Source organism: Bos indicus, chromosome 10, assembly GCF_029378745.1.
Source record: "Bos indicus isolate NIAB-ARS_2022 breed Sahiwal x Tharparkar chromosome 10, NIAB-ARS_B.indTharparkar_mat_pri_1.0, whole genome shotgun sequence".
Lineage (NCBI taxonomy): Eukaryota > Metazoa > Chordata > Mammalia > Artiodactyla > Bovidae > Bos > Bos indicus.
The window spans coordinates 2,887,900-2,903,311 of record NC_091769.1 but is presented as its reverse complement, the minus strand read 5'-3'; the positions used below and the strand labels follow the sequence as shown (position 1 = coordinate 2,903,311).

At 38.7% G+C, this 15,412-nt stretch overlaps 2 long non-coding RNA genes across 2 annotated transcripts in view; one reads left to right on the top strand and one right to left on the bottom strand.

Annotated features, from left to right (window-relative positions):
• Positions 1 to 3,741, top strand: part of LOC109564441 (uncharacterized) — a 13,989-nt gene extending 10,248 nt beyond the window's left edge. The window contains exons 2-3 of the long non-coding RNA XR_002181494.2: positions 706 to 826; positions 3,550 to 3,741. This is a non-coding gene — a long non-coding RNA (uncharacterized lncRNA). The remainder of the gene's footprint in view (positions 1 to 705; positions 827 to 3,549) is intronic.
• Positions 1 to 15,412, bottom strand: part of LOC139185181 (uncharacterized) — a 187,176-nt gene that overhangs the window by 19,655 nt on the left and 152,109 nt on the right. The window contains exon 2 of the long non-coding RNA XR_011568701.1: positions 2,387 to 15,412. This is a non-coding gene — a long non-coding RNA (uncharacterized lncRNA). The remainder of the gene's footprint in view (positions 1 to 2,386) is intronic.

Below are 15,412 nucleotides of genomic sequence, written 5' to 3'. Positions count from 1 at the left end.
AAATCACTCTCTCATTAAAGAGGGACTTAAATAGCTTTGCCTTGAATGAGTCAGTAGCTTGGTATGATCCAACTTTCATTTTCTATGTCATGACTCAGTTTAATTTAACACTGATTGAGCAAGCTGAGTAAATATAAATTGATTTTTTTCAAGAATGATGCTTTGATCATTTAGATCTCTATGTGGCTTATATCTATAGTTATTATGGAGAGAAACCAAGAAACAGAATCGAAGCAATGTCATACTCATTAGAGAATTACTGGTTATCTAATGTGTGTGAACAAAGTGACCTTGTCAAATAGCAAACGAAAAATCAAGTACTGTGAAATTTTAAAGTGATATAATCAAGTATCAGAGCCAAAGCCTACCTTAGACCAGATGATTTAGAAAAAACATTTATTGTTACTACCTAGGACCTTCCTTTCAATGTCTAATCTACTTGTAAGAGTACAGTAAAATTTCTGATAATGCCATCTGGTTGGGAAGTGTAATACCATCATGATAATTTGGTCTAATTAAAGCACCCCAACATGGGAGGGCCATCAACAGCTGGCATGTGGAGGAAGGCCATTGGACATGCCAAAGAGTCTAACCATGTTTTTAGTGGAACAATTCATACAATTGAATATGTTGCCAAGAATATAAAAGCTTCAACTTTTATTTCCAGTATAGCCATGCAATACATCCTGAATCTTATCTTTGCAGACAACTCTACGAACTTGGGACGAAAACAACATAAAGCAAATCAGAAATGTTCTACCACCATAGGATGACTAAAAGAAGACTGAGTCTGGAGGAAAGTCACTTGGAGGAAAGGACCAGCAGTGTGAGTTGCTCATTTCTAGAGCTTTTAGCCTGAGAGCCATTCATTGTCAGAAGCATGTCATTCTCTAATCATACGTTTCTCTTGCTCAAAATATACAATATCCTATACGATACCTTATATCCTATATAATGAACTCAAAACTTTCAAAAAATATCATCCAAAGCCCTTCTTGAAAAGGTATGACTTTAGAACTTTATATCATTTCATTCGCCAGGTTTTCTAAGTTTCTGGACTCCTATTCAGGCCAACTCCATCTCTTGGGCACTAGATCCTGTTTTCAATTGCCAGCTCAAAAACATGATTCCTGGGGTTGTCCCTTTCTTCTCTGCCTCATTCCCTTTCTCCTCTAAACCCTGTATCCCTTCAGCTACTGCTCCAGCTTTTGGATCCTTTTTATAACATAAGTCCTTGAGAGAGTTGTCTGTAGTCTTACCACTTGCTATCTCCTGAACCTCCTCCAATTGTGCTTTCTGCTTTCAGTCCTCCACTGAAACTGCTCTTGTTAAATCATGAATGACTTTTCAGTTGCTAAATCAAGCAGTTGATTCACAGTCCCCAAACTACATAAACCACCAATAGCAGCTGCATATATGACCCCAGACTTTTCCTTAAAACACCTTATTCTTGTCCTTTGGGATGCCATGGTGGCTCAGATGGTAAAGAATCCTCCTGCAGTGCAGGAGATCCAGGTTCATTCCCTGGGTTGGGAAGATCCCCTGGAGAAGGGAATGGCTACCCACGCCAGTATTCTTGCCTGGAGGATCCCATGGACAGAGGAGTCTGAGAGGGTACAATCCTTGGGGTCACAAAGAGTCAGACATGACTCAGCAACTAACACTTTTTCACTTTGGGATGCCGTGTTCTCCAAGATCTCCTTTCCCTCAATAGCTGTTCCTTCTCTCTCTCCTTTACTGGATTCTTCTTACCTTCTGGGTCTCTAAAGATTGGAGTCTTTGAGAATAATTTCTCAGAACCATTCTTTTTCTACATTCCCTTCCTAGGTGATCCCATCTAATCCTAATGTTTTGAATATAAACAATATACTTAGTAATCATGAATTTATGTATCAAGCCCAATCTCTTCACTGAACCTTTATCTGTGATATCTAACTGCCTACTCAACCTCTCCAACTTGGATGTCCAATAGATGTCTCAGACTTTATGTATCATAAACTGAATTCTTGATTCCAACCCCATACCCACCTTGCTACCCAGCTTTTTTTTCCTGTGACCTTCTGCATCTCAGTCAATAACAACTCTGTCCCTTTCTGTTGGAGTCAGGTCCAACATTTTAGTATCATCTTTCATTCAACTCTTTCTCTCAAGCTTTTATTTTATTTATTTATTTATTTTTAATTTTATTTTATTTTTAAACTTTACATAAGCTTTTAAATCCAATGAATTAACAAAATTTATTGGTTCTACCTTAAAAATACATCCCAAACTATCACTTATCACTGCCACCCTAGTCTGAGCTTTACTATCCACAAATACCAGAGAAAAATAAGCTATAGTTCAATAAACACCTTCTACTATCACCAAAACAAAAGGGAAATATTACCTGTGCTGTAGCTGGTGTGCAGGAAATGGTGATGACACTGCCACAGCTATGGTTTTTCCAGTGGTCATGTATGGATGTGAGAGTTGGACTATGAAGAAAGCCGAGCACTGAAGAATTGATGCTTTTGAACTGTGGTGTTGGAGAAGACACTTGAGAGTCTTATAACATATACCAGGGGTTATATATAACAGGGATTAGGCCTGTGTTATATGGGCAAAAGGAAAGGACAGGCACATACATAGATATATATGGAGGCTGAGAGGGAAAATTGCATTTTTAGTATCACAGAAATAAAGATAAATTAGCTAGCAAAAGAAAAATTATTGGTGAAATTTAGCTAAATGTTTATTGGTAGGAAGAAACAGAAAAAAAGAATAATATGTGGGCCTTTGTGTCTATGAGTTCAATGTCCATGGATTCAACCAGGTACAGATTGAAAAAAAATTATTTTAATTCCAGGAAGTTCCAAAAAGTGAAACTTGAATTTGTCCAATGCTGGTGATATTTACATAGCATTTACATTGTATCAGAGATTATAAGTAAACTAGAGATTATTTAAACTGTATGGGAAGATGCATGTGGCTTTGTGCAAACACTACGTTTTATATAAGGGACTCGTGCATCTGCAAACTTTGGCATCACTGATGGTTCTGCAATCAATTCCCCATGGATCCTGAGGGCTGACTGCAATCTCTGGATGGTTCTCTGGGGAGCCACTCTGGTATCTCTGGTTAGTGTATTAAACATCTGTTAGCAGTGGAGTCAATCAAAGGTCGCAGAAGCCCCATGATTACTAGAATCTGCTCCTGTCAGTCACACTACAGAGAATCTAAGCAGGTAGTTCCATCTCATTATTACAAAACAGCCAAGCAAGGAACTTCAAGTTACTTCTCATACTTCTTTTTACTGATTCATTTGGTTAGCGATAATTTATTATTAAACTAAATTTACTCAGCATGCTCTTGCACATAGTAAATAATGCCTCTAAACTCACACATGAAGCAAATTTAAATAAAATTACACACTGCCTTTCAACTAAAAACAGCAACAACATCAAGGAAAAGTCAGTCTAGACAAGGAGGTAACTTCTGAGACTTAATGAAACCAAGAAAAAATGATTACATACCTTATGTCCAATTTTCTCACATGTTCTGTATTTTCAGGAACCAGGACAGTATGGCCCCCAATTGAAAATGATATCGTTCCAGCCACGTTGATGTACACTCAAAACTTCCCATGGTGAAGAGCCCTCTGAAAGATGAAACCTCAGATTTTCTCAAAAACCACTGCAGAAGCTGAGGACTTTCCATGAACTCTGAAAGGTTATAGAGTAAAACTGAGAAAAGCTATTCTGATTTGCCACCTGTCTGAAAGCAGATAGAAGGATATTGTGTTCCTCCTCCACCCACTGAGTCCCCATGTGGAGACTCTAACTCAGGAAACAATTTTTAAATATAATCTGTCAGTTCTTGATTGGTGTTCCTGAAGTAAGCAGATCATGCCTCCCTTTATAGTTTCTCTGTATTCATCAAGAGGCAATAAACCAAGCAGGCCTGAACTGAGTGTGGCACAGTCTAATCTAGGATATACAGATCACACCGAGAGGTACTCTAGCTGGGCATAGAAATTCCCCGGCAGAAAAAACCCTGGCAGTGGTTTGTACTATAATTATAGCTTCTCATGGATCGCATCTGTTCAAAATGTCAGACTGCCAAAAAGAGGGAGCAGGGGAAGCTCCCACCTCAGTACAGCCAAGATGTGTTAGACAAACGCCTGCTGAACACTAGTAAGTTGTCTGGATGCTGTCCATTTCAATCTTGTCTCTAAACAGTAGACTTGACAAGGGGATTTGACCAATACCCAAGCTGACACTGAGAAAAGCCAAGGGAATTCCACACATCCAGTCCTTTGACAAAGAGAGTATATAGATATTTCCTGCCTTGTTTCAATCAAAATGAGAGAAAAGCTTTGGCCCTGTGAGAGTATTTGCAGAATAAGGAGAAAGGAACATTATCCTACACATTCAGAGTAATAGCAGATGAGTGAAATCACTTCTTACAAGAAATAAGTATTTTTGGAAAACTTGTGTCCCTCAAGGACCCAAGAAACAACTGTCTATATATAAAGAAAATCACAAGAAGTAAATGGCAAGGTAAAAATATAACAGGACAAGTTGCAAAGATATTAAATTAAGATTAAAAATGAGCCTAATGCATTGGAAAAGAGTATAAAGAAATTAAAATTTCACTAGATAAAGTTTAAAGGAAAGAAAGTTCAAAGGAAAGAAAAGCAGAAATGTTATATCAGAATTTAAAATCATAGATGTAGAAAAATATCTTGGGGAAATGAGTCCAAAACCCATGAATAGCTTTTGGTGGAGCACTGAAATCAGAAACTTAACGGAAATCAAAGAGAGTAAAATCCAGATCACATATCTTATCTAAACTCTACCATTCCCCATATGCCCATACTTATAACTGTAGCCCCCAGCACTAGAAAAGTAAAAGGGAAGCAACCTCACTCTCAGAGAATGATTTGGAGGGAAAGAGAAAACAGACTCAGACTAGGTGTGATGCACACTACGGAGAATTAACCCACATTACGTTAGAGTATAAGAAGATCTCGGCAGAACCACTGAAACATAAGCAAGAGGAAAAGCGGAGGGATGGCAACTCTGCCAGTATTCTGAATCCCGGATGGCTCCCGTCGGCCCTTCTCTCCAGCCCCTTTGCACACATCTCCCTCCTACACTAACACCTGGAAGGCTGATGTTCACCACATTTACCTGCTGGCTTCCTACTGGAAGACGCTTGCAAAAGGTTAGAAGAAAGGAGAGGAATGAGGTTGGGGAGTTTATTCTCTCTCATCTGACCTCATGTGACCATGGAGAAGCCTGACCCTTTCTTAGAAGGACACAGTTTCCATCAGGCAGCGTTCTCCACAGCTGCCTTCCCTAGGCTCCAGGAGGTAAACCATCTCTTCATCCCTTTAGGCTTGAGGGTGGTAATGGCTGGTTCCCGTGTGTTGCTGGCCTAGGGATGCTGCTGATTTGGGCATCCTGGAAGCCTGCCAGTACCTTTGTAAAGTTTCTTTATTAAACTTTCCTCAGTAATCCGGGTTTTCATGTACCATTTTCTTCCTGCCAGGACCTTAACTGAAACATATATTGTAATAAATAAAGTAAAACAAAGTAAGAGAAATAGCATGCAAAAGGGAGAGAAACAGCTCAGAATTGAAGAAAACATAATCTGTGTGACAAGATTCCTTATATATTTTTGCAAAGAATTGTTGAATTTAATTCAACTAACAAGAGCTCAAAAAAAAAAAAAAAAGACCATGGAGTAAAGAATAAAATTTAAAAGGAGATTACAGAAAGAATGCAACCAATTGATAACCAATACAATATACTGTCAGAGAAGGCAATGGCACCCCACTCCAGTACACTTGCCTGGAGAGTCCCAGGGACGGGGGAACCTGGCGGGCTGCTGTCTATGGGGTCACACAGAGTTGGACACGACTGAGTGACTTCACTTTCACTTTTCACTTTTCATGCATTGGAGAAGGAAATGGCAACCCACTCCAGTGTTCTTGTCTGGAGAATCCCAGAGACAGGGGAGCCTGGTGGGCTGCCGTCTATGGGGTCGCACAGAGTCGGACACGACTGAAGTGACTTAGCAGCAGCAGCAGCAGCACAATATACTGCTCATTACTGACATAAAAATTAAATAGCAAAAAATAGAATAGGGTTGACAAGCAAAATAATGGCATTAAGAAAGAAGAGAAAAGCAAGAATACAGTCTAAAGCAAAGGTACGTGGAAGGCAAACACAATACAATATAAGGATCATCAAAATCTTTGAAGAACCCCAAAAGTGACACCCAAAATATTTGTAAGTATTTAGGCAGAACCGAAACTGCAAACAAAAATGTCATCTTTTGCCTTAAATGGGTCAATATCAAGATTTCTGGGAAATAAACTTTAATAATAAAAAATGATTCTTTAGATACGCAGACACAGAGGGGTAAGAAACCACCCCAGCCTCAGCTTTCCCCACAGCAGTAACAATGCTGAAGGTTAGGGGACATGTCTGCATGGCTCAGGGAAAACAAGCAGAAATGGGCAGTGCCCGGCTCAGACACATGAAAATTCAATTATAAAAGGAAGAGGAAGACACAATCAAATGTGAAAACATCCAAGGATGGCAATAATTCCCAAAGAACTTTTTGAAAAATTGCCCCATACAGCAAGAAAAGGGTAGTAATGATGTTTAGAGCAAGCAAGAAATTGTGACCTGGTAGAAAACGCTGAATTCATCTAGACAACAAAGAATGAAGGAATATGGTTGTAAAAAACTTTGAATGTTACAAATGCTAAATAAAATTGAACAACAGAAAATGCAGAGGTGACAGGAAATGAAAAGGAATAATAAAAGAGTGCTGACTGATTCGTCGTTAGCGCTCATTGTTAGCATTGACTCATAGCTAGGAGTCAATGAATAAAACAGAAACATGTCTATTATGGGTTTTTCCTTAATATTAGAGGAATGTTTTAGAAATAAATATGTCTTGAAGTAAAGACACATTATTCTGAAGTTTAATAGTTCCTTTTGTTTTCCTTTAGTTTTCTTTTATTCTAAGTTAAAATACAATAAAATCTAATATTTGGTTTTGAATAAGAATACAATATTTTTCTTATGAAATTATTTACATTTACTTATCTATCTGTCCATCTTTATATTTGTATATATACACTGAGTCTGGACTGATGATCAAAAGATGTTAATATTTGTTCAGGATGGTGGGATTTAGGGTGACTTTTATGATTTTTTAATATTCTTTAAATTGTGCTGGAAAACTTTTGTAGCAAACATGTGTCCTATTTAATTTAAAAAGTAAGATATTATAGCATACCTCATTTTATTTTGCTTTGCAGATTTTTTTTTTAAAACAAATTGGAAGTTTGTGGCAACTCTGGGTAGAGCAAGTCTACTGATATTTCTTTTCTGACAGCATTTCCTCACTTCACGTCTCTGTCACATTTTGGTAATTTTCAGAATATTCCATGCTTTTCATCACTATCATATTAGTCATGGTGACCTGCGAGCAGTGACATTTGGTATTACTACCACAACTGCTTGATGGCTGAACGATGGCTAGCATTTTTTAGCAATAAAATACTTTACATTATGATTGGTAATCTTTTTAGACATAATGCTGTTGCACACTTAACAGAGCACAGTACCGTGTAAATACAACTTTTACATGCACTGGGAAACCAAAAAGTTTGTGTAACTTGCTTTACTGTGATATTCACTTTATCTCAGTGGTCTGGAACTGAACCAAAATATCTCTGAGGTATGCCTGCCCTTCTAAAGTCAATAGGCAAAGTTAGAGAAAGTTTCTGGACCCAAAAGTTAGAAACAGTTGAAGTGTATAGAAAATGTCTATAAGCCTCAACATCTAGGAAGAAAAGACAGGTTTCCTTCTGAGGAAGAAAAATTCCCCCGAGTCCTGGGAAAGGGATAAAGCATTTATTATTCAAGAGTTTGATATCAAACCATTCATGTATGAAGGCAACAGAAAAAATTCAAATGCACAGGGCTCAGAAAATACATCATGTATAAAATATACTAAATATTCCAAATGCTTTGAAACCCGAAGAATAGCTTAGATAATCAATAAATGAATTTGCATTGAGAGTTCACAAATTGGAAAGATACTGTATAAAAATACCTACAGTTTTCTACTGTTGAAAGTAATTCTAGTAGGCCAAGTCTCAACTGTGGAAATACTCATATCCAGGGATATCGGTCACTTTACAACCCAAGGTTACTCACGTATGTCTGGTTTGTCCACCAAACCTAAGATGCTGAGAAACACTGAGCTTAGGGGTGGTGTGGTGGTGATGGCAAGTAAAGAAAACGTTGTGCTGAAATCAGGGCCAAAACATACCAATAAATGGCCTGACATTCCTAGTACTGGGGAAGATACAGTAAGAAGCTTGACATTCACACTAAAAGTAATTTGAAAATCCTGGGCTTTGGAACTACAGGGACTAAAATTCTAGAAAGAAGAGACACTTTGAGAGTGAACTAAAGATCAGTCACAGGCAGTGGCTGACTCTGACTACGGCCCAGGTTGGAGAATCAGCACTCGTCCCTGGCAGAAGATCCACAGATGGGGAGCAGAGAAGCCAGCAGAGTTTACAGTGAAGTGGTGACAAAGCTGCAAACTCGAGGGGCTTCAAATACATGGATGATTTCCCCCAACATCTGCAGAATTCCACAACTGTGCTGGGGTGGAGACTAAAATCTGAAGGCAAAGTATAATTTTCTGCATTCTTTTGATGCTTTAGAGAAAAGTAACTGCCAACAAGAGGAGCCCCTAAGTTTAAACATCTTTAGATGGAATAAATCGTTCACATTGATGAGCTGCAACTGTTATTTATTTATTTATTTATTTTTGGTAAGGAGAATATGCCAACTTGGGCTGCATAGAGGCTTGGAATCCAGAATCCAGATCTGGTTCCCAGTATAGGAACAACAACAACAAACACAGAAGTTTTGGGCAGCTATATGGGGGCTAGAATGATACAAGTGGAGATTTGAAGGGACAAAAACACACTGCTGGTCTCCCCGTAGAATAATTATTACAGTCTATAGTTATATGGAATAGAAGAGGGGGAAGCTAAGCTTTAAATCTCTAAAAGTAGAACAGAAGTACAAATAACTGGTACACTCTCAAGAGAAAGGCAAGAATAGTGAAAGCCTTGGAATCAGAGTGAAGCAGATAGACTGGATCTCACTTACAGTGCAGCTCAGATGTGACTCATTTACTTTCTGGCTAAATCAAGGGATCATCTCCATACTCTATAGAGGAAAGGGTGAACCTCTCTGGTGGAAATAGCGTCAGCTGGTAACTCTCTCCTTTTTTCCTTATAATAAACATGTCCTTCATTCAGTAACTAATTACTAGGCATGACAAGGCACAGGACCCATATGACACATGCCAAGAAAAAAATATCCAATAGAAGAAAACTCATAGATGATCCAGATCCTGGAGTTAGCAGAATCAAAAGGACATCCTAGAATGGAAAAAAAAAAAAAATAGATAAGTTTAATTAAAAATTGAATCTAGTAGAAGAAAGATTATTGAACTTGAAAACAACTTAATAAAGATACCCAAACTGAACTGCAACAAGAAAAGGGAGGGAAAAAAAATAATTAACTTCCCATTTAATAGCAATAACTGATTAGAGAAAGTTGGTTTTTTTTTAAAGATCCCATTCACATCACAACATAAATAATAAAGCATGTAGGGATAAACCATAGAAGAAATTTGCAAGAACTGTGGAGAAAGGCCATAAGTATTCTTATGGTCAGAGAATAAAAACGGCAAGAATAAATGGTGAGATATATATCATGCCCATGGCTAGAGACACTAGGATTTAGAATTAATATTGTAATATTAAAATACATAAATTCTACCAAAATTAATCTGTATGTACAAAAAATCTATGAAAAACAATCTTTAAAAAATAGTGAGAAAGTATGAAGGATTTAATGAACAGTAATGGAACAATTGACTGTCCATTTGGGAAAAAATAGGCTTCAATGTTTGCTATAGTCTGACTCTTTGATATTTCTATTTTTATCCATATATACTATTGGGCTTACAAATGAAGTCGAATTCTTGACAGATAAGAAATTGGCAGGGGTGGTGAAGATATGGAAGAAAACTGATGAGATCAGTTTGAACATTTTAATCACAGTTCAGAACATGTTTAGAAGATTAATGCTGCAAAAGTTGGAAGCATTACCAAGGGTATTTCACCTTTAGAGATGATAAGTACAAGAAGGAGCTGAGGGATCTGACAGAATTCTTAGTTGCCATGCTGTAGCAGGATCATCCGGGTTAGAAGATAGCCACATATTTCCCTCACCCCAGCTAGACTAAGCAACAATGAAAGTGTTTGCCATCAGCCAGGATAACAGATTACAAGAGCTCAGTTTGGAGAGAGGGTCTCCATAGGGGTTATAAATATCCAGGAAGACTGGAAAATGCTCAGATCTCAAAGAACAGGAAAATTCATAGAACCACATGTCACATTATATCTTAAGAGAGTTTAGCAATGTTTCCAGTTAGGAGGCCAATCTATTAAAATCAATATCCACTATCAAAACCAATTAGAAAACGTAGTAAGAAAACAAAAAGATACCTTTCAAAATAGAAACTAAAACATAATTAGAATTAAACACTATAAGCAATAGACAAGATCTTCATAGAGAAAAGGCCAAAGTTTTAATGAAGGACATAAAAGAAGTCTTGAAGAAAATGACTTTTTCTCCAAATTCATCTAAAATCAATGCCATCTCAAAAAAAAATGTTACACGGAGTTTGACAAGTTGATTCTAAAATTCATAAGGAATAGTAAATAAGCTAGAGTTAAATAAATTCTGAAAATATGAAAACAGATTGTGTGAAGAAGGTTGAAAGTGTATTTTTACCAGATATAAAACATATTGAAAGGAGGTAAAATATTATAATATTGATGACATTAATAATTTTAACAATCCAGAAATAGACATAATTGTATATAGAAATACAATTTATGAAAAAGTTACCATTTCACATCATGGGGGAAAGAATAGACTTTAATCATTGGTATTATGAAATTCCAATCCCAAGAAAGGCAATGCCAAAGAATGCTCAAACTACCACACAATTGCACTCATCTCACATGCTAGTAAAGTAATGCTCAAAATCCTCCAAGCCAGGCTTCAGCAACATGTGACCCGTGAACTTCCAGATGTTCAAGCTGGTTTTAGAAAAGGCAGAGGAACCAGAGATCAAATTGCCAACATCCACTGGATCATGGAAAAAGCAAGAGAGTTCCAGAAAAGCATCTATTTCTGCTTTATTGACTATGCCAAAGCCTTTGACTGTGTGGATCACAAGAAACTGTGGAAAATTCTGAAAGAGATGGGAATACCAGAACACCTGACCTGCCTCTTGAGAAATTTGTGTGCAGGTCAGGAAGCAACAGTTAGAACTGGACATGGAACAACAGACTGGTTCCAAATAGGAAAAGAAGTTCATCAAGGCTGTATATTGTCATCCTGTTTATTTAACTTATATGCAGAGTACATCATGAGAAACGCTGGACTGGAAGAAACACAAGCTGGAATCAAGATTGCTGGGAGAAATATCAATAACCTCAGATATGCAGATGACACCACCCTTGTGGCAGAAAGTGAAGAGGGACTCACAAGCCTCTTGATGAAAGTGAAAGTGGAGAGTGAAAAAGTTGGCTTAAAACTCAACATTCAGAAAACGAAGATCATGGCATCCGGTCCCACCACTTCATGGGAAACAGATGGGGAAACAGTGGAAACAGTGTCAGACTTTATTTTTGGGGGCTCCAAAATCACTGCAGATGGTGACTGCAGCCATGAAATTAAAAGACGCTTACTCCTTGGAAGGAAAGTTATGACCAACCTAGATAGCATATTCAAAAACAGAGACATTACTTTGCCAACAAAGGTCCGTTTAGTCAAGGCTGTGGTTTTTCCTGTGGTCATGTATGGATGTGAGAGTTAGACTGTGAAGAAGGCTGAGCACCGAAGAATTGATGCTTTTGGACTGTGGTGTTGGAGAAGACTCATGAGAGTCCCTTGGACAGCAAGGAGATCCAACCAGTCCATTCTGAAGGAGATCAGCCCTGGGATTTCTTTGGAAGGAATGATGCTAAAGCTGAAACTCCAGTACTTTGGCCACCTCATGTGAAGAGTTGACTCATTGGAAAAGACTGTGATGCTGGGAGGGATTGGGGGCAGGAGGAGAAGGGGACGACAGAGGATGAGATGGCTGGATAGCATCACTGACTCGATGGAAGTGAGTCTCAGTGAACTCCGGGAGTTGGTGTTGGACAGGGAGGCCTGGCATGCTGTGATTCATGGGGTCGCAAAGAGTCGGACATGAGTGAGCGACTGATTTGATCTGATCTGATTATGAAATTTATCCTTTTGAGAAAAAAGAACTCAGATACTAAAATGCTGAAACAAATTCATTTATTCAAATAAATATTTGATCTCTTGATCTTTGTTTCATATTATTCTCCAGTGTACAGAAACAAATACAACTGTGCTCACTGCAGTATAGTTTGCAGTACTGGAAAACTTGAAAACAAAACTAAAACAAATGTCCATCAAGTATGTATGTTTAAATTAAATTTTCTCTTAAGGAAGCAACCATATCATGGAATACATGTGGCAGTTTTTTTTTTTTTTTTTAATGATATGGGTACTAATACTAACAGATATTCAAGAAGATTGATAAGTGAAAAATGCAAGTTGTGTTTGCTAAAAAGTAAAAGGAACTATACCAATGAATGTAGCTTTAATGAAAGCTAGAGAAGCTCATCTTTTCCCTCTGTTCAATCCTGTTGCTTTCAGTTCCCAACAGATGTTCATTCCAAAAACATCCTCCTATGAATTTCCTGCATGTATATCTGTCTCAAAGTGTGCTTTCTAGGGAAGCAAACTGCTACATCAACCTCCTCTCCCACCTCCTCCCCCAAAACCTAGTTTCCCACTGCCCCCCGCAAACAGCTTTAGCTTCTGCCAAGCTGTTCTGCCTCTTGCCCTGCTCATCCATGAATTCAGTTCTGGTGCACTGTTTCCCTCATCTCTAAATTTCTTATCTCTCTTCTTGGGCTTTTCGACCCCTACCATCTTCAAGTCAACACGAGATCCACTTCTAAATGCCTTTCCCAAACACTGCATCCTGCAATGTCTGTATTCCTACTTGATTCATATTATGCATTAACAGGTATTTCAAGAATCTTTCTCTTGTTCTTTTTGAACATGCTTGGTTACAGTTCTAGCAAGATTCAACCTGCTCACAGAGCCAGCAGTCTTCCTGTTGAAACCCTGACCAGTCCTACTCCTTTGTATTTGATGCTGGCATCACTACACCCACCCATTCAGAGTGGACTCGGCCCTGGGCAGTCTGTTTCACCTTCCTAGAAGGTTGGAAATGCATTACTTATGTAATCTTTGTGCCAAAGGCATTCTGAACTGGTCTTTTTCCAAGTCTTGATAACTCAATAAGGATTTCCTGTCACTTAAATGTATTTTTTTAACTAATAGCATAATGCTTGAAAAAATATTATTAGTTCTCTGTGATACTTTTACAAAGAGTATAGAAGCCTGCAATGAAGGAGACAAAGACAATTTTTTCCTAATGTCCTGAAAAGCTAATGAACATTTACAATATGAATTGGGATATGGCCACCTCTAAGACCACATGCTTATATATCTTACCTTTTCTCCTTTGCTTTTTGCTTCTCTTTTTTTTTTTCACAGCTATTTGTAAGGCCTCCCCAGACAGCCATTTTGGGTTTTTTTTTTTGCATTTCTTTTCCATGCGGATGGTCTTGATCCCTGTCTCCTGTACAATGTCACGGACCTCATTCCATAGTTCATCAGGCACTCTATCTATCAGATCTAGGCCCTTAAATCTACTTCTCACTTCCACTGTATAAATCATAAGGGATTTGATTTAGGTCATACCTGAATGGTCTAGTGGTTTTCCCTACTGTCTTCAATTTAAGTCTGAATTTGGTAAAAAGGAGTTCATAATCTGAGCCACAGTCCGCTCCTGGTCTTGTTTTTGTTGACTGTATAGAGCTTCTCCACTTTTGGCTGCAAAGAATACAATCAATCTGATTTTGGTGTTGACCATCTGGTGATGTCCATGTATAGAGTCTTCTCTTGTGTTGTTGGAACAGGGTGTTTGTTATGACAAGTGCATTTTCTTGGCAAAACTCTATTAGTCTTTGCCCTGCTTTATTCCATATTCCAAGGCCAAATTTGCCCATTACTCCAGGTATTTCTTGACTTCCTACTTTTGCATTCCAGTCCCCTATAATGAAAAGGACATCTTTTTTGACTGTTAGTTCTAAAAGGTCTTGTAGGTCTTCATAGAACCGTTCAACTTCAGCTTCTTCAGTGTTACTGGTTGGGGCATAGACTTGGATTACTGTGATATTGAATGGTTTGCCTTGGAAATGAACAGAGATCATTCTATCATCTTTGAGATTGCATCCAAGTACTGCATTTTGACTCTTTTGTTGACCATGATGGCTACTCCATTTCTTCTGAGGGATTCCTGTCCACAGTAGTAGATATAATGGTCGTCTGGGTTAAATTCACCCATTCCAGTCCATTTGAGTTCACTGATTCCTAGAATGTCAACATTCACTCTTGCCATCTCTTGTTTGACCACTTCCAATTTGCCTTGATTCATGGATCTGACATTCCAGGTTCCTATACAATATTGCTCTTTACACATCAGACCTTGCTTCTATCACCAGTCAATCCACAGCTGGGTATTCTTTTTGCTTTGGCTCCATCCCTTCATTCTTTCTGGAGTTATTTCTCCACTGATTCCAGTAGCATATTGGGCACCTACTGACCTGGGGGGTTCCTCTTTCAGTATCCTATCATTTTGCCTTTTCATACTGTTCATGGGGTCCTCAAGGCAAGAATATTGAAGTGGTTTGGCATTCCCTTCTCCAGTGGACCACATTCTGTCAGATCTCTCCACCATGACCCGCCTGTCTTGGGTTGCCCCACAGGCATGGCTTAGTTTCACTGAGTTAGACAAGGCTGTGGTCCTACTGTGATTAGATTGACTAGTTTTCTGTGAGTATGGTTTCAGTGTGTCTGCCCTCTGATGCCCTCTTGCAACACCTACCGTCTTACTTGGGTTTCTCTTACCTTGGGCATGGGGTATCTCTTCACGGCTGCTCCAGCAAAGCACAGCCACTGCTCCTTACCTTGGACGAGGGGTATCTCCACACCATCGCCCTTCCTGACCTTCAACGTGGGATAGCTCCTCTAGGCCCTCCTGCACCCGCGCAGCCACCGCTCCTTGGATGTGGGGTTGCTCCTCCTGGCCGCAGCTCCTGGCCTCCGGAGTAGGGTAGCTCCTCTCAGCTGAGCTTAGTGCGCCAGTCGCAGCC